This window comes from Lissotriton vulgaris, chromosome 1_1, assembly GCF_964263255.1.
Source record: "Lissotriton vulgaris chromosome 1_1, aLisVul1.2, whole genome shotgun sequence".
NCBI lineage: Eukaryota > Metazoa > Chordata > Amphibia > Caudata > Salamandridae > Lissotriton > Lissotriton vulgaris.
In genome coordinates this window covers 1,083,673,225-1,083,692,077 of record NC_141685.1, presented here as the reverse complement: position 1 = coordinate 1,083,692,077, position 18,853 = coordinate 1,083,673,225, and the positions used below count along the sequence as shown (strand labels likewise).

The window sequence follows — 18,853 nt, the reverse complement described above, 5'->3', positions numbered from 1 at the left end:
TCATTAGTAGTGGTGATTCGCCGAGAGTGGCCCACCCATCTGCTATTTCGACACCAAAAATGCAGCCATCTTTGGACTACAGTGGGCTCCGGTGCCACGGAACTATCCGCACCGTTTGACAGCTACTCCCCTGCAGGGAGGCGGGGTGGGCAGAAGAGAGAATGGTGGGAGGAGGTGGGGTTAAGAGAAAGACACGGTGTTACCTGGTCCTCGAGCGGATAGCGCTGAAGGCAGAGTTCCCGTTTCTTAAGTCCCAATGTAAGTAGTTCAGCCCGGTGAAAGGGGGCTGGGGGAGGGGGAATTGTAGCTTCCCATTCTGGGGCTTTTATTCATTCCGGTCATCTCACTAAAAACTCAGGACTGCATGTCACAGAATGCAAAGGAGAAACCTGGACTGGACTAGAGGACTTAATCACGCGCCAACTTGGTAAAGTCGAGAGCTGTACTAACCCTTTTTTAACGTTGCTAATTCTTTATAAAGTAGGTCTATCCCTAGTTTTAGATTTCGCTCGAAACGTGGGTTCTTCCATTTCTAAGCAGCACCACTTGTCATGAGCAGTGTCTAGGGTGTTCACCTCTTTCCATTGCATTACCTTCACTATTCTACACGGTTCTGAACGTTTGAGTCATCACCTGATGCATTCTGGGTGTTGCAGTCGTGACTTTGCATCCATTGAATTAATTACACCAGCACGCTTGAAAGTTATCATATGGCGGTCAAAGGTTCAGCACTTTAGACAGTATCTGTTGAGACTTGGGGTGGGATGGGAACGTCCTACATTCCAAGCACGACACCTTCGCCATTCGTGGCTTTTCAGTCAATTGCGCAAAGGATGCTGGGCCTAGTAGTCTTACACTTCCTGTTATGAATATGGACCTTAAAGAGCCCTAAACACCGCGCGACTGGCCGGAAGGCGGCTCGCAAGGGCAGAAGTTGTCCCGCATGACCTGCTGCCACTTCGCAGCTACATATCTTAGAACTGAAGGAGGTTTAAGTTCTACGTCCAGGATCACACTTGTCAAGCGAGCGGCCAAGGACTTTATCTTGGTGACGAAATGCTTGTGTTAATATTTGTCCAGTGTTTGAAATGAGGATTTGGCACACGCCTGGGATTTGAGCAGGCGTCCGAGCTCCGTCACTTTCCTCGGAGTCCCTCCTTCCCCTTTTATTTTTAATATATATGTTTTTTTAAGTATGATGTTTTCCAGGTACTTCCCGGCCCCTGAGAAGAAGGGGGGGGGGGGGGGTTATAGAGTTAGACTACCAGCCTTCCTCAGGAGACTTACATTGACACATTGGGAGTCTTGTGAGGGTTTCAGGAAGCGCAGAGCTGCGGCCCACAGGGACACACACGCTGCTGGGAATGTAAGGGGGGGGGGGGGGGGGATAAAAGCCCGAGGTCCCTAAAACTGGTTGCTCCCTCCTGCATTAAAGTTAGGGCCCAGGGAGGGGGGCACAGATGTCCAGGCCACTAAAACCAGCTGCCCCCTCCTGGATTAAAGTTAGGGCCCAGGGAGGGGGGCACAGATCCCCAGGTCACTGAAACCGGCTGCCCCCTCCAGGATTAAAGTTAGGGAGGGGGCACAGATCCCCAGGCCACTAAAACCGGGTGCTCCCTCCTAGATTAAAGTTAGGGCCAGGGAGGGAGGGGCACAGATCACCAGGTCACTAAGACCGGCTGCTCTCTCCCGGATTAAATTTAGGGAGGGGCACAGATCCCCAGGTCACTGAAACAGACTGCGCTGCTCCCTCCAGGTTTAAAGTTAGGGCCAGGGATGGGGGGGGGGGGGGGGCAGAGATCCCCAGGTCACTAAAACCAGCTGCTCCCTCCAGGTTTAAAGTTAGGGCCAGGGAGGGGGGGGGGGGGCGGGCAGAGATCCCCAGGTCACTAAAACCAGCTGCTCCCTCCAGGTTTAAAGTTAGGGCCAGGGAGGGGGGGGGGGGGCACAGATCCCCAGGTCACTAAAACCAGCTGCTCCCTCCAGGTTTAAAGTTAGGGCCAGGGAGGGGGGGGGGGGGGCAGAGATCCCCAGGTCACTAAAACCGGCTGCTCCCTCCAGGTTTAAACTTAGGGCCAGGGAGGGGGGGGGGCGGGCAGAGATCCCCAGGTCACTAAAACCAGCTGCTCCCTCCAGGTTTAAAGTTAGGGCCAGGGAGGGGGGGGGGGGGCAGAGATCCCCAGGTCACTAAAACCGGCTGCTGCCTCCAGGATTAAAGTTAGGGCCAGGGAGGGGGGCATAGATCCCCAGCTCACTAAAACCAGCTGCTCCCTCCAGGTTTAAAGTTAGGGCCAGGGAGGGGGGGGGGGGCAGAGATCCCCAGGTCACTAAAACCGGCTGCTCCCTCCAGGTTTAAAGTTAGGGCCAGGGAGGGGGGGGGGGCGGGCAGAGATCCCCAGGTCACTAAAACCAGCTGCTCCCTCCAGGTTTAAAGTTAGGGCCAGGGAGGGGGGGGGGCAGAGATCTCCAGGTCACTAAAACCGGCTGCTGCCTCCAGGATTAAAGTTAGGGCCAGGGAGGGGGGCACAGATCCCCAGCTCACTAAAACCAGCTGCTCCCTCCAGGTTTAAAGTTAGGGCCAGGGAGGGGGGGGGGGCAGAGATCCCCAGGTCACTAAAACCGGCTGCTCCCTCCAGGTTTAAAGTTAGGGCCAGGGAGGGGGGGGGGGCGGGCAGAGGTCCCCAGGTCACTAAAACCAGCTGCTCCCTCCAGGTTTAAAGTTAGGGCCAGGGAGGGGGGGGGGGGGGCGGGCAGAGATCCCCAGGTCACTAAAACCAGCTGCTCCCTCCAGGTTTAAAGTTAGGGCCAGGGAGGGGGGGGGCAGAGATCCCCAGGTCACTAAAACCGGCTGCTGCCTCCTGATTAAAGTTAGGGCCAGGGAGGGGGGCACAGATCCCCAGCTCACTAAAACCGGCTGCTCCCTCCTGATTAAAGTTAGGGCCAGGGATGGGGGGGGGTAGAGATCCCCAGGTCACTGACACCGGCTGCTCCCTCCAGGATTAAAGTTAGGGCCAGAGAGGGGGGCACAGATCCCTAGCTCACTAAAACCGGCTGCCCCCTCCAGGATTAAAGTTAGGGCCAGGGAGGGGGCACAGATCCCCAGGTCACTAAAACCGGGTGCTCCCTCCTAGATTAAAGTTAGGGCCAGGGAGGGGGGGGGGGCAGAGATCCCCAGGTCACTAAAACCGGCTGCTCCCTCCAGGATTAAAGTTAGGGAGGGGCACAGATCCCCAGGTCACTAAAACCGGCTGCTCTCTCCCGGATTAAATTTAGGGAGGGGCACAGATCCCCAGGTCACTGAAACAGACTGCGCTGCTCCCTCCAGGATTAAAGTTAGGGCCAGGGAGGGGCAGAGATCCCTAGGTCACTAAAACCGGCTGCCCCCTCCAGGTTTAAAGTTAGGGCCAGGGATGGGGGGGGGCAGAGATCCCCAGGTCACTAAAACCAGCTGCCCCCTCCAGGTTTAAAGTTAGGGCCAGGGATGGGGGGGGGGGGGCAGAGATCCCCAGGTCACTAAAACCAGCTGCTCCCTCCAGGTTTAAAGTTAGGGCCAGGGAGGGGGGGGGGCAGAGATCCCCAGGTCACTAAAACCGGCTGCTGCCTCCAGGATTAAAGTTAGGGCCAGGGAGGGGGGCACAGATCCCCAGCTCACTAAAACCAGCTGCTCCCTCCAGGTTTAAAGTTAGGGCCAGGGAGGGGGGGGGCAGAGATCCCCAGGTCACTAAAACCGGCTGCTCCCTCCAGGTTTAAAGTTAGGGCCAGGGAGGGGGGGGGCGGGCAGAGATCCCCAGGTCACTAAAACCAGCTGCTCCCTCCAGGTTTAAAGTTAGGGCCAGGGAGGGGGGGGGGGGCGGGGGGGCGGGCAGAGATCCCCAGGTCACTAAAACCAGCTGCTCCCTCCAGGTTTAAAGTTAGGGCCAGGGAGGGGGGGGGCAGAGATCCCCAGGTCACTAAAACCGGCTGCTGCCTCCTGATTAAAGTTAGGGCCAGGGAGGGGGGGGCAGAGATCCCCAGGTCACTAAAACCGGCTGCTGCCTCCTGATTAAAGTTAGGGCCAGGGAGGGGGGGGGGCGGGCAGAGATCCCCAGGTCACTAAAACCAGCTGCTCCCTCCAGGTTTAAAGTTAGGGCCAGGGAGGGGGGGGGCACAGATCCCCAGCTCACTAAAACCGGCTGCTCCCTCCTGATTAAAGTTAGGGCCAGGGATGGGGGGGGGGGGGGGGGGGCAGAGATCCCCAGGTCACTGAAACCGGCTGCTCCCTCCAGGATTAAAGTTAGGGCCAGAGAGGGGGGCACAGATCCCTAGCTCACTAAAACCGGCTGCCCCCTCCAGGATTAAAGTTAGGGCCAGGGAGGGGGCACAGATCCCCAGGCCACTAAAACCGGGTGCTCCCTCCTAGATTAAAGTTAGGGCCAGGGAGGGGGGGGGGGCAGAGATCCCCAGGTCACTAAAACCGGCTGCTCCCTCCAGGATTAAAGTTAGGGAGGGGCACAGATCCCCAGGTCACTAAAACCGGCTGCTCTCTCCCGGATTAAATTTAGGGAGGGGCACAGATCCCCAGGTCACTGAAACAGACTGCGCTGCTCCCTCCAGGATTAAAGTTAGGGCCAGGGAGGGGCAGAGATCCCTAGGTCACTAAAACCGGCTGCCCCCTCCAGGTTTAAAGTTAGGGCCAGGGATGGGGGGGGGCAGAGATCCCCAGGTCACTAAAACCAGCTGCCCCCTCCAGGTTTAAAGTTAGGGCCAGGGATGGGGGGGGGGGGGCAGAGATCCCCAGGTCACTAAAACCAGCTGCTCCCTCCAGGTTTAAAGTTAGGGCCAGGGAGGGGGGGGGCACAGATCCCCAGGTCACTAAAACCAGCTGCTCCCTCCAGGTTTAAAGTTAGGGCCAGGGAGGGGGGGGGCAGAGATCCCCAGGTCACTAAAACCGGCTGCTCCCTCCAGGTTTAAAGTTAGGGCCAGGGAGGGGGGGGGCGGGCAGAGATCCCCAGGTCACTAAAACCAGCTGCTCCCTCCAGGTTTAAAGTTAGGGCCAGGGAGGGGGGGGGGCAGAGATCCCCAGGTCACTAAAACCGGCTGCTGCCTCCAGGATTAAAGTTAGGGCCAGGGAGGGGGGCACAGATCCCCAGCTCACTAAAACCGGCTGCTCCCTCCTGATTAAAGTTAGGGCCAGGGAGGGGGCACAGATCCCCAGCTCACTAAAACCGGCTGCTCCCTCCTGATTAAAGTTAGGGCCAGAGAGGGGGGCACAGATCCCCCAGATCACTAAAACCGGCTGCTCCCTCCAGGTTTAAAGTTAGGGCCAGGGAGGGGGGGGGCAGAGATCCCCAGGTCACTAAAACCGGCTGCTGCCCACAGGATTAAAGTTAGGGCCAGGGAGGGGGGGGGGCAGAGATCCCCAGGTCACTAAAACTGTCTGCTCTCTCCCGGATTAAATTTAGGGAGGGGGCACAGATCTCCAGGTCACTGAAACCGACTGCGCTGCTCCCTCCAGGATTAAAGTTAGGGCCAGGGAGGGGGGGGAGATGGCACAGATCCCTAGCTCACTAAAACCGGCTGCCCCCTCCTGGATTAAAGTTAGAGAGGGGGCACAGATCCCCAGGTCACTAAAACTGGCTGCTCTCCCTTGGATTAAAGTTAGGGCCAGGGAGGGGGCACAGATCCCCAGGTCACTAAAACCAGCTGCTTCCTCCAGGTTTAAAGTTAGGGCCAGGGAGGGGGGGGGGGGGGCAGAGATCCCCAGGTCCCTGAAACCGACTGCGCTGCTCCCTCCAGGATTAAAGTTAGGGAGGGGGCACAGATCCCCAGGTCACTAAAACCGGCTGCTCCCTCCGGGATTAAAGTTTGGGCCAGAGAGGGGGGCACAGATCCCCAGGTCACTAAAACCAGCTACTCCCTCCGGGATTAAAGTTTGGGCCAGAGAGGGGGGCACAGATCCCCAGGTCACTAAAACCGGGTGCTCCCTTCTGGATTAAAGTTAGAGCCAGGGAGGGGGCACAGATCCCCAGCTCACTAAAACCAGCTGCCCCCTCCTGGATTAAAGTTAGGGCCAGGGAGGGGGGCACAGATCCCCAGGTCACTAAAACCGGCTGCTCCCTCCAGGATTAACCCCTTCCATGCGGGGCTGTTTCCCCCACTGTACTGGGGGCGGGGGTGGCACATACAGCGCCCCCATGCTCATGACGAGGTCAGCTCGTCATGAGCTACGGCGCTCCGGTGCTCATGACAAGCTGAGCTCGTCATGGCTACACCCGTTCCAATGGAACGATCAGCACAGCAGGGGAATCAGCCCAGCATGCGAGCGTTCCACGGAACGGGCGAGGTCATGACAAGCTCAGCTCGTCGTGAGCACCGGAGCGCCGTAGCTCATGACGAGCTGACCTCGTCATGAGCACTCAAAGGGTTAAAGTTAGGGCGGGGGCACAGATCCCCAGGTCACTAAAACCGGCTGCTCCCTCTCCAGGATTAAAGTTAGGGAGGGGAACACAGATCCCAGGTCTCTAAAGCCGGCTCCTCCCTCCGGGATTAAAGCTAGCACGAGGGAGGGGGCGGGGGGGGGGGGGGCACAGATCTCCAGGTCACCAAAACCAGCTTCTCCCTCTTGGATTTAAGTTGAGGCGAGGGAGGGGGCACAGATCTCCAGGTCAAGCTGGTCGAGTTTGTATTACTGGCAAAAATAGACCAACGTTGTTTTTTTTTTTTTATTCTTACTCTATGTCATCATTGCTCTTATGTCCGTCCTTCCATCATTTTTTATAAAGCGCTCGGATATCCTTCGGGATCTTGTTCGCGCTATATAAAACTTTATAAATAAATAAATGTTTCAAGACACTAGGACAAGCCAGTCCAGCTCTATGAAAGTTTGGCAGGCACAGAGCTCCAGTTCACTGTAGGACAGGCTGCTACATCCTTAGAGAGTTCCCAAGTTTCCTAAATCCATGCGCATGTGGTTCATCTAGGTTTTCCCTTTGCCTTATGGAACTTGTATTCCTACTCTACAACATTACAAAACTATAACTACAAGGTCCGGCGTGCAAATCAAAAACTTAGAAAGGATGAGCCACTTGAACTTGGGCGACAGAGGAACTCTGTTCCTTATATTAAATGTAGGGGGAACACATTTCTAGGTTATTAGAGCAGCGTTAACTACCCTGGTCGGAAAGTTAGGAAGAGCTCAGGGTCCATTGAAACAGCTGGCCTGGTTAGTCTCTAGGACAGAGTTCATGCCTGGCATTAGTACAGCGAGCTGCACTGTATTAGGACTGTTTGACCACACCCATTGTTCAAGGTAGGAGCTCCAGGTGGCAAGGGAGAGGCTAGGCCCTTGTTGTTAATAATGCTAGGTTACTTATTGTGTGAAGGCAGTTGCAGCACATGCCCTTTGGACTCTATAATCACTAACACACTGGTTGGCAGGGTTACTAAACAGGCATCACCAACAGAAACCACTTGTACTTTGGATACAAGAATAACAATACTAACAAAAACGGAGATACAACTCTCTACAAGCCAATCACAACAACCTGATCCAGATTGTAACAAACACATTGTCCACCACAGTAACTCTGAGAACAGTGACAAACCTCAAATGCATGCTGCACAATTGCAGATGAGCTGCAAAACACGCAAACGCCACAGCAGGTGTGATCTTTGCGCATGATCTGGACATTCTCATTCTAACCAAAACCGGTCTAAAAAACAAAAACAGCTACCCCAATACTGGACCTTCTCATTCCCCCAAATTATGCCATTTTACATTGAGACCGCATATGGAAGAAAGGGGTGGGGGAGGTCTCGCTACAATCTAAAGTAACTCCCTAACCGTAAACTCACTCACTAGAAGAGAGGTCATCGTGGCAACTCCTGGGAGCTGAAATCAAGCTTGAAAAGAAACTCCTAGCGCAAACACTCCTTGTATATCATCCACCTGGGAACAACTAACTCTTCCTTGAGCACCTTATGTAAACAATTACAATCAATGCTACTTCACTCTCCAAGGCAATAAGACTAGGAGATTTCAAGCTGCACTGGAACAATGACAAAGACCCCATTGTGGCAGCACTCAATAACCTGCTTCAGGACCTCAGCATTATTCAAGCATGCGAGAGACCAACTCACAACAAAGGGCCTCCACTTGACATCATCGATAAAAAGGGATCAGTAATTATGCTAGACATCACCCGACAGACTGGTCAGCTCACAATCAAATTCTTTTTCAAATATCCACACGAGAAGCAAAAATCCTAGGTCAAACAAGAAGGGATACAAGTTGGAGAGGGATTACAGCCACATAAACAGAACAGAAATGGTGGATCTGTGCCAAACCTCCTTGGCACTCCTGACCAACCTAACATCGGTTCAAGAACTGATGTATATCTACAACAGAAGTATAAACGACAAAGCTCAGAAGGTGGCTCCACTAAGTCTAAAAAGGCAAAAGAAAAAACAAAACAGTAAAGTGGTTCAACCAAAATATAAACAATGAAAGAAGACAACTTAGGCCTCTGGAACGACTATGGAGGAAGGACACAGACACTGCCCTTCTCGAACAATTGTCAAGGCAAAGAATCTCATACAAATGAGTATCTGGAAAGCCAAAACAACAGCAATCAGATCAAAATTAGACGGACTGAAGAACAGGCCTAGAAAACTCTTTGACAATATAAAACAACAATCAGGAAAATGTGCCTTTCCCACAATTGAAGACAACTCGAACGACCTTTGCAATGGCTTCTCAACTAAATTGCAAGCATAAGCAACTCCATTCCCTGCCAAGCTAGTGCCCAACATAGGGAATCCATCCACCCCACTCTCACAGCAAGGTCACAAATCCTAAATCCCAATTGTCCCAAGCAAAAACAGAGCCTTCTTGAACAGTTTCAGATCTCAATCTGAGGGGGTAATCCAGAATGCCATTAATTTAATAAAAACCCCACCACACACATCAACAACCCCATTCCCTCCCACTTACTGAGAGAGATCCACCAATCCATCACTCCCTTGTGGACAAGAATTGTGACTGCATCTTTCCAACAAGATCCCTCCCAGAATGCCTGAAGATGGGCCAAGTATCTGCCCTACTAAAAAAACGGGCACGGACCATAAAGACTTAAGCAACTGCCGACCTGTATCCAATCTGCCTTTTGGGGGCTAAATTGGTTGAGAAATGCACCCACGATCAGCTATGTGAAAACATTAAGAATTGTAATCTATTAGATAATCACTAATCAGGTTTCAGGCCTGTTCACAACACCGAGGTCACTATTCTAAACATCTTTGATGATATCCAAACATCCCTAACAAAACGAATCCTGTCTCCTAATAATTTTGGATTTATCAACCGCATTTAACACGGTCAGCCACAAACGCCTCAGAGAAACTCTTGAACTCAGAATGGGCCTATCAAGAGCCGTCCTTTACTGTTCCACCTCCTCCTTGCAGAACTGACAAAGAGTTAAAATCGGCAACACCCAATCTGACGTAGACGATCTACAATTTCACCAACACTCTTCCATCTTTACATGGAACCCCAAAAGTCTCGTACCACATGTATGCTGATGATGCACAGTTTTACATCACACTCTCCTCTCAAAAGGATATCTGGAGGACACCATGAGGAAAACACAGGACTGGCTGGCACACAACCATCTAAACTTAAATCTGCTGAAAACCAAATGAATTCTCTTCTTCCCACCCTTTAGAACCCAACAACCTCAACAATGGTTGTTTAACCCCAATTCTGTAAACTGCACACCAACCATCTGCGACTTACTAAAGCATCACAACCTAGATTCTAATCTAAACATGCAATCTCACATACAAGCTGCAACCAGAAGCACTGACCTACATCTACTCCTTATAAAAATAAAACCATTCCTACTGCTTGGAGACCCCAAAACAGTGGTACAATCTCTCGTGCCCTCAAGTCTTGACTATGGTAATGCCACACTCATCGGTATTCCTAAAGCCAGCCTAGCCCCAGTGAAAGAGACAATAAATGCAGCAGCAATACTCCTAGCAGCCACACAGCGTTGTGATCGCCTTTCCCCTTCACTCAGAGCCCTTAACCGGCTCCCAGTGGAAGGTAGGATAAACTGAAGGTCGCTTGCATAACATACAAAGCTCTACACACAATTCTAGTCCTACATACATGGTGAATAGGGTTAATTTTTCAGGAGGTGAAAGGAATTCTAGAAGTGCTAAATCCGTCATAGTAGAACCAGCTAGATTAAAAAAAAACGAAAACATACGGACGCACTTTTGCCGTATCTGCTTCAAAAGTATTTAACTCACTACCACCCTCAACTAGAGCAATTACCTGCTTCAGGCTTTTCAAGAAGGAGGTTATATCCTTACTACTAGAAAAACTTGAGTCATAAGAGAACTTTTTCTAACCGTCATTCACCCAATTTCATTTTGTATCTTAGTATTTTGTAATGTAGTGCAAGGGACCCTAGCCCCTGGTACGATGGCTCTTTACGTACACTAAAGAGTGCGTGCAGACGCGCTGAAAGAGAGTGGCGGAAAGCTTATGACACTAGTAAAAAAGTGTCATATCTTGCCACTATCAAATCCTACCATCGCGCGGTCTGCAGAGCGCGTGCGGCATTTTATTCTCTCGAGTCCCGCAACAGCTCTAACCCCTCCAAATCTATCTTTAAGGCTCTTAAAGATTTGATGGCAAAAAAGGCCCCCACGAACGACACGGGTTCAATCTCACAATGTGAGGCACTGGCGAACTTCTTTCTCGAGAAGGTTCAAGCTATCCGTCGTTCCTTTTCTATTTCTACACTGGATACCGGACCTTCTCTTAGGCCAGAGGAACATACGGAATTGCATACATTCCCTTGTTTGTCGCCTGAGGGTTTTACTCATTTGGCCCAACATATTAAGTCCGGCTCTCCGGCTGATCCATTGAGACCGGCACTTTTCAGGGACCCGTCGTCCTTTGATCTTCTGCCGGTGCGCTCTCTGATTAATCTCTCGCTCTCTACTGCTATGGTTCCTGCCAGTTGGAAGCATGCGGTGGATACGCCTATTCTTAAAAAGCCTGGTTTAGATCCTCTTAAGCCAGAGAACTACCAGCTGATATCGCTTCTCCCGTGGCCGACGAAAATAGCGGAGGCACACGTGAACAGAGTCCTCTCTGACCATCTTTTGCGGGCAAATATTCTTGATCCTACGCAGAATGGGTTCCGTGCTGACCACAGCACGGAGACAGCCCTTCTATTCTTGGTAGAACATCTCCGCTTGGTGTTAGATTAGGGTCAAACGGCGGCGCTTGTTTTATTAGATCTTAGCGCCGCCTTTGACACCGTCTCTCACAAAATCCTTCTCCAGCGCTTGGAAGAGGCGGGTATCTCAGGGACTGCCCTCCAATGGTTCCGCTCTTTTCTTGCCGATCGATCCTTTTGCGTAGCTATTCCACCCCATCAGTCCAAATTCCATCCGCTGGACCAGGGGGTCCCGCAGGGATCCTCGCTGAGCCCCACGTTATTCAATCTGTACGTGAGGCCGCTGGCTGAGGTCGTAAAGCAGTGGGGCTTGACCATGGTCTCATACGCTGACGACACTCAGCTGGCGGTCACGCTCAGCGGGGACTCTGACTTGGATGCCCCTAGGTTCCGGAATGGGCTGAGGTCGCTTGCCAGCTGGATGAACTCCAACTATCTCCAGCTGAACGCAAAAAAAACGGAGATAATGATCATCGGCAAGAAATCGGAACTGTGGGGTGACATATGGTGGCCACCGGAACTGGGGCCTACCCCGACTCCGGTAATTGAGACAAAAAATCTCGGAGTGTGGCTAGATCCCGCCCTTAGTTTTGTATCCCATACCAAGAGAACTGCCGCCAGTTGTTTTGGCATCCTGCGAGGACTAAGACCAGCATTGAAATTGGTTGATGCTTCTACCAGGCAGCTGGTCCTGCAGGCGACGGTGATCTCTCGGCTTGATTACGCCAGCTCTCTCTTCTCTTGGTAGGGGTGAATCAAGCCGAAATTGCACATCTGCAGCGTGTCCAGAATGCGGCAGCCAGAGCTGTGGTGGGTCTGCCCAGGTTTTGCTCCGCTGTCAATACTCTACGTTCCCTCCATTGGCTTCCAGTCAAGCAGAGGATTCAATTTAAAGTACTTTGCCTGTCCTACAAAATTCTTAAGGGCTTCTCGGCCCCGATTCTCAAGAATCTTTTGACGCCTTATGTTCCTGCCCGTTCGTTGAGATCTCTAGGTCAGGACCTAGCAGTGGTCCCTCGGTTTAAACTTAGCCGAGCTGGAGGCCGCTCATTTCGAGTACGGGCTGCTGCCCTGTGGAACTCCCTTCCTTTAAAGATACGTGCGTCTGATATTCTCTTTTTATTTTGTAGGGCCATCAAGACTTTTTTATTTCCCTGAGTCCGTTCCCTTTTAGCTCATTATCTCCTTAGTTGTGTTGTGTTGGCTACCTTGTCAAGCGCCGGGACGCTCCTTCGCTGGAGCAGCTGTGCGCTGAATAAATTTTCATAACATAACATTGTGTTGTAACATGCTCTTCGACTGCTATGTACATCGTATCATAAGTGTTTGGTGCTTTACTGTAACGCAAAACTCATCAGCTCTCTTTGTACAGTGCTCTGATACATTGATGGTCATTTTTACTCTATATAAAACACTATAAATACATTTAAAAAAATAACCATGGCAGACGTGCCAGCTTTTGGTGCCTCTGTAATGTACTTGGTTGTCGTCATTAGTAGCGGTTGACCCTCACTAGGGATTTTTGGGTTTGCCATCCTGCAGAAAAGTTTAGAACACTGTGAGACAACTCTGCCCTTTTTTGACAAATTTCACTAAAAATTGGGGCAAAACACATACATGGTTCAGTTCAAAATATCTGAAATTCCAATTTTACTCTGGTCTAATAGTTTTTAAAATGTATAGGGCATCTTTCTCTACTGCATCCCCTCTTCAGGTTTTCCATACTGTTTGTTCTCCTACACCATGAGAATGCCCTTCTTAGTGTGAAACAAATTAAAAGTTACACAGAACTCACAATCTTGGGCTGCAGATAGCAGAGGTAGACAGATCACAAAGATTCATATTAACAGCTCAGGATTGAAATGACAATAGTCATAATGTCATCAAAAGCTTAATCAATTCAATTTTATAGTTTACAGTTAATAAAAACCATCACAAATTATCACATCAACATTATAAAACCAAGTATAGATTGATAAAAATAATTTTATCGATCAGCGATTTTGGGTTAGGGCATAAAACCAGCTATTAAAAACAGGATTAATATTCCAAATGAAGTACACATACCAAAAAGCATCCAGTACCGATAAACTCATCCATAAAACACGTTCCTAGGCTGATTGGGAGCAAAAAATGATTCCATTTGAAATAGACACCAACCCAATGGTAGTCTGACAGACACCTGGGTCATATCTATTTTAGCGAGTCCCCCTTAAAACTGTCGCAAAAAGCAATTCAATAGTAAATCTAGTTAGCCCTACCCAATATTTTAAGTTACATAAAAGATGTCACCACGCGACCTATAGGTTTAAAATGTTTTCTATAAGTGACTGTGCAGAACAGTTCCAATGCGTATGCAGAACGCGTTGGCGTGCTTGCTTCAGTGGTTAAACATTTTGTAAAAGTAGCTGTACGAAAAGTGACCCTGTACACAAACAGAAAGTGTCAACGCGTTTCGATTGACGTAGAACAACTTTAGGGCCAGCAAGGAAAGAACTATAGTTCTACTGCCTGACCCCGTAGGTCAATATAATGACTTCTTAGCGTACACATGTTCAATATATTTTCTTAAATTACAGGAGAGGAGCGAGTGGTTCCCATTAGAACTGATCACAGCCGCCCTACATGATCATATATGTCATGTGTTGAAGTGTGAGCGTTAAAACGTTTCTGCGTCAGTCAGATCTGGACCAACACACAAACTATGCCTTATCGATTCTTCTTTATATCTACATAGGCGACCGGATTGTGTTGTCCAAGGACAATTCCAGAGTGGTGTGTGTCTTTTGAGGGAAGATAACCCACTCTTTCTTAGCAGAGTGTATTTTAAGTTCTATTGATAGGAAAACGTGGCGCTCAGATATAGCTGGGGTTTCAAACAAACAAGAGTTAACGAGCATTGGCTTTCTTGGCAAATGGATTTTTATCCTGTAGATACGAGATAAGTCTAACTGACTTGTTTATGACTGGCTTAAAAGATGGGCCTATTGAGAGCAGAGCCCTACGATGCCCAGTGCAGAGGAAATGCTCTACCCAAGAGGTAGATTTAGATTTCCTACCGAAACCCGACCTCCGCTCAGATAACTCTGGTCAAAGACGGCTCGTTCGCTTGTTACAACTTTGTGCAAAATGTAATAAACTCACTCTGGCGGGACAAGGCTTGGAACACTGAGCCAAATTCCAAGTGAACTGGTGACATATCAAATATGATGTAGGATTCATTTACTTTGGTAAATGTGATAACTACAACAAAAAATTTAAAATAAAAAGAAGCCTAGTCAATATAGTGAATGACCTACCCTCGCCGGTTATGAAAGGAATACCATGAAAGAAAAACTCTTCAGCAATAGGTCTTCAGAACTCTACCTGAATTTCAGCTTCCGACTGTAGGACGAGTTATCAGGCTCCTTAGGTATTGCAGGATTAAAGTAACTGTGGAGTATGCGGTTTGGCCGCTTGCGATAGCAGGAGTAAAGTAACCATGCAGCAGGAAATGGCAAATTATGCGGCGTAATGAGATAGTTTGTGATAGTATTACTTCATTATTTTGTCATGTTTACATTTGTTAACACTGTCAAGGTATTGGTTGACCTCGTCAGGACCAGTTTAACCTCATAACGGCTATGGAACGTCCAGCTCCAGTGCTGGACGTTCCATTGCAGCTATGAGGTTCGAACGTTCAATGGCCGACGGCAGCACTCCTGAGGTAGTGGTGCCGTCGGCCGCCGAACGTTCGAAGCACTTAAGAGGTTAATACTCAAAGATAGAAATAAGAGGCAGAAAGGTGACCAGTCAACTTTTGCAAGGGGCCTTCCACTGCGCAGCAACACGTGTCCCTGCTTTTTTAGTTATTAGTTACTTTTGAACAGTTTGAGCTAGAGACATTATTTTTTGTTACAATCTGCAGAGGATGGATAATGTAACACATGCGGTAAAGCTATCATTATGTGAAAAACGCTGCAGCCGCACAATCGCATAATTCTAGTGGACCTGGGTATACCTCATCTAGTCAGAAATTATCCTAGACCACCTGTTTCTTAACTCAATACTTTTATTTGTGGAGTACAGAGAAAGACATCGTCATAAATAAAGTGCAGAGCAATGCAGCGACAAAATCTGGCAATCTCAAAGATTCCCCACTAAAAACTATTTTGAAAAACCTGGTCAAGAAACATTTTGCATCGCTTCTCCGCAGATACTAGCACGAACGTAGCAAAAATAAGGAAACCTTGTTTATGTTTTCTTATTGAAAAGTATGTACGATAAGAGACTGCATAAAACAATGGCAGCCACCCCCCACCAATGTGTGCAAGTCTTCATCAAAACACATGCCAATACCACCAGGTCTGATAAGCCAGCCCAAGGAAATCTCAGATTGTAATAGTCAGAAAGTGAACACGTATGTATATGACGACCCTCGCACTTCATTTGCAACCACGCACACACTTTCCACCTCTTCGACGCTCATGACGAGCTCAGCTCGTCATGAGTTACGGTTCTCGTACGCTCATGACGAGCTAAGCTCGTCATGTAACGCGGGTTTTTAAAAAAGTCAGCGCGCATCGGGAAAAGCCGCCGCGCGCATGGTGTTAAAACCAAGTCTAGGGGAAGCGGACGGGTTTAGGGTTGCTTCTGAACAAATGTACATGGACTGGCCCACGCATAGACATACTACATATAGCATAGGGCGTAGGCCTGGAAGCCGCGCCAGAACAGGTCACGGTGGTACTGCTATGCATGTATGCAAGAGGTGTGCGTGCCCTAAACATCACCTGCTCAGCCTCTAGCGCCGGACTCAGAGCAGGTGTTCATGGGGAGTTTTATTGTTGTCAGGAGACAGCAACAATAACTGGGGGCCTGGGCTGGGGCACAGGTTGAGGGTGGCTGGATACACTGTGCTTTACATAAGCTATAATGCACTTTCGTGAAGGGCCAGAATGCCTTTCAAGTTCAACAGCATGGTATTATGTCTGTTTATCTAGAAGTGTGCACAACAAAAGTCTGCAATATTTTCATTCAAACGTGCATAGTTTAAAGATGTTACCAGTTATTTAATCGTAGTTTGCACAACACTGTGTTTGGCTGAATGATCAGAATGGCTTAAAAACATGAAGCTTTATTTTTTCAGCACATGATCGCATAAAACAGCGACATTGTATGTAAGGAAGAGAGAGAAAATGAAATAGTGAATACGCTATCATGCGGGGAAGCGAAAGGCTGCTTCACAATAGTTTAAAATCACATCACAATTAACACCGACCCCTGCAAACACGGCTCGACCTCACCGATTCAGCTGTTGTGATTTACAAGCCAGGAACGAGAACCTTCCATTTTTGGACAATGGAAGCACTAAGCACACATTCATTTATATTGCTGCAGTGATAAGCATCACTCTAACGGACTTTAAATACAAAAGTTTTCAAAATGCACGCCTCAAGCTAGGGAACCCCGGGGTCAGGTGTGCTGCCGCCTGCTATCATTAATGACTTGCGCAGATCTGTACACACCTGGAACCTGCTGCGCAGTCAAAAGTCGGGCACTCCAGAGAACTCCCTGGCAACTTTCCTTTCCAGCGACTCCAGCAGATGAGCTGGGCAAAACCACGGGGGCGGAAGAGAGGGCCAGGGAACAGCAGCACAGCGGGACGGAGGAGCAGAGCATAACCATAAGCACTCCTGCGGCTCCTTGCTACCGCCGAATTGCAAGGCAAACTTTGCAAAAACTACTACTGCAATTACTTTTGGATAAATGCAGTCTGCCGCTCACTCTGGCACTTACTGATGATCATGCAGGTGCCGCGGCCCTGTGGGCTGGGGGTCAAGTCGTGCGGCCAGGGCAGGATCCCATCCACATGACCGTTCCAACTGAGAGGAACCTTGGGGCAGCATCAGTTTGCATCCTTCTCACAGGGGACGAGGCCCCAGGGTCTGTCCGTGTGCTGCCATCTGCTTATATATTCATTCCCCTGCTCTGCCCACGATGCATGTTCACTCACGCGGTGTCACTTTCAAGCGGTCTGGCGGGGCCCCCTCACCCCCCATACCTGATACCCCCATGCCTTCACTCAGCCGCTCTAACCACACCTTGTTTCCTCGTCTGATTTCTGCTCTGAGGACCACTTTTAGCCTCTGACACCTACCCATTGAGTAATAAACGTGCCCGAGTTTCGAGACGCTGTGCGGTGGGCTTAAAAATGAATCATATCTTGTCTTTTATTCACAGGTAAGTTGAGTCAGTGGGGAAAGCTGGGTCTGCTTCTCAAACTTCTACGTGAGAACGGCGAGTGACAAGACGTTTTTAGGTCTCGCCTGTCGATGCGCATGCGCATCGAGCAAGCGAGACTATGGGGGCTTATCCACTCTTTATACACTGCAAGGAATCGTGGCGATTCCTTTTAGTGCCCGTGACTTTTAAGCTCAATGCGCATGCGCATTGAGCTTAAAAGCGCGTGCACGTCCGTCTTGTTTTACCCGCTCCGCCCCCTCCCCTTCCCGCTGTGTCGCATTTCTCCTCCCCCCTCCCCTCTCTTCCCTCCGTCTTGTTTGTTTATTTTACCCGCTCCACCCCCTCCCCTTCCCGCCGTGTCGCATTTCTCCTCCCCCCTCCCCTCTCTTCCCTCCGTCTTCTTTGTTTATTTTACCCGCTCCGCCCCCTCCCCTGCCCGCCGTGTCACATTTTTTTTTAAATCCCAACTTCCCCCCTACCCCCCATCAATGCCAACACTGACGCCGTGCTCTGCTGCTTGTTTTTTTCTTCCTCACTTCTAGCTGCTGCAATTCCAGTCCAGCAGCCTGGGCGACGGAGGGAGGATTTGCAAGCAGAGCTGCTCCCATTTGCAATCAATTTCCGTAGAATTTGGCAATGATTTAAATGCTTACTTTTTTCCGCATTTTTGTTAGCACAGAGCTGTGGCATTATCGAACCGGCGTCGATCTCTTTCTGCTTACTGAATTTGCCAATGATTTAAATGCTTATTTTTTCCGCATTTTTGTTAGCACAGAGCTGTGGCATTATCGAACCGGCGTTGATCTCTTTCTGCTTACTCAACAAGGCGCACTGCTGACAAACACTGATGAGCCAACTGGTTTAACGAGGATAGCGATGTTGGCCACCCCTCACCCTCACTCACCCTCACCCTCACTCACCCTCAACCCCTCACCCTCAACCCCTCACCCTCATTCACCCTCAACCCCTCACCCTCACTCACCCTCACCCTCGACCCCTTCCCCTCAACACCTCACCCTCACCCACCCTCACTCACCCTCAACCCCTCACTCACCCTCAACCCCTCACCCTCACTCACCCTCAACCCCTCACCCTCACTCACCCTCAACACCTCACCCTCACTCACCCTCAACCCCTCACTCACCCTCACTCTCACTCATCCTCACTCACCCTCAACCCCTCACCCTCACTCACCCTCAACCCCTCACCCTCACTCACCCTCAATCCCTCACCCTCACTCACCCTCACCCTCAACCCCTCACCCTCAACCCCTCACCCTCAACCCCTCCCCCTCAACCCCTCACCCTCAACCCCTCCCCCTCCCTCACTCACCCTCACCCTCACTCCTCAACCCCTCACCCTCACTCACCCTCAACCCCTCACCCTCAACCCCT

General features: G+C 50.2%; 1 protein-coding gene across 2 annotated transcripts in view; it reads right to left on the bottom strand.

Moving 5' to 3' along the window:
- The window catches only part of MGAT3 (beta-1,4-mannosyl-glycoprotein 4-beta-N-acetylglucosaminyltransferase), a 127,152-nt gene that overhangs the window by 79,724 nt on the left and 28,575 nt on the right, over nucleotides 1-18,853 (bottom strand). The gene's annotated exons all lie outside the window — the stretch shown is intronic.